This window comes from Chinchilla lanigera, unplaced genomic scaffold (assembly GCF_000276665.1).
Source record: "Chinchilla lanigera isolate Chin_1 unplaced genomic scaffold, ChiLan1.0 scaffold00028, whole genome shotgun sequence".
Classification (NCBI taxonomy): domain Eukaryota; kingdom Metazoa; phylum Chordata; class Mammalia; order Rodentia; family Chinchillidae; genus Chinchilla; species Chinchilla lanigera.
Window position 1 is genome coordinate 5,594,335 of NW_004955429.1, and position 260 is coordinate 5,594,594.

The window sequence follows — 260 nt, forward strand, 5'->3', positions numbered from 1 at the left end:
AACTCTTAGATATAGTCTCCACAATCACAGTAAAGATGATGGTATGCTAGATACAACACCAAAAGCATACACTACAGAGAAAAAGATAGATAAACTAACCATCAAAATTAAAAACTTTTGGCCTGGTGTGGTGGTACACATCTGTAATCTCAGCACTTAGGAGGCTGAGGCAGGAAGATCATTGTAAGTTTGAGACCAGCCTGTGCTACAAAGTCAGCTCAAGGCCAGCCTGAACTGCACAGTGAAATCTTGTCTCAAAA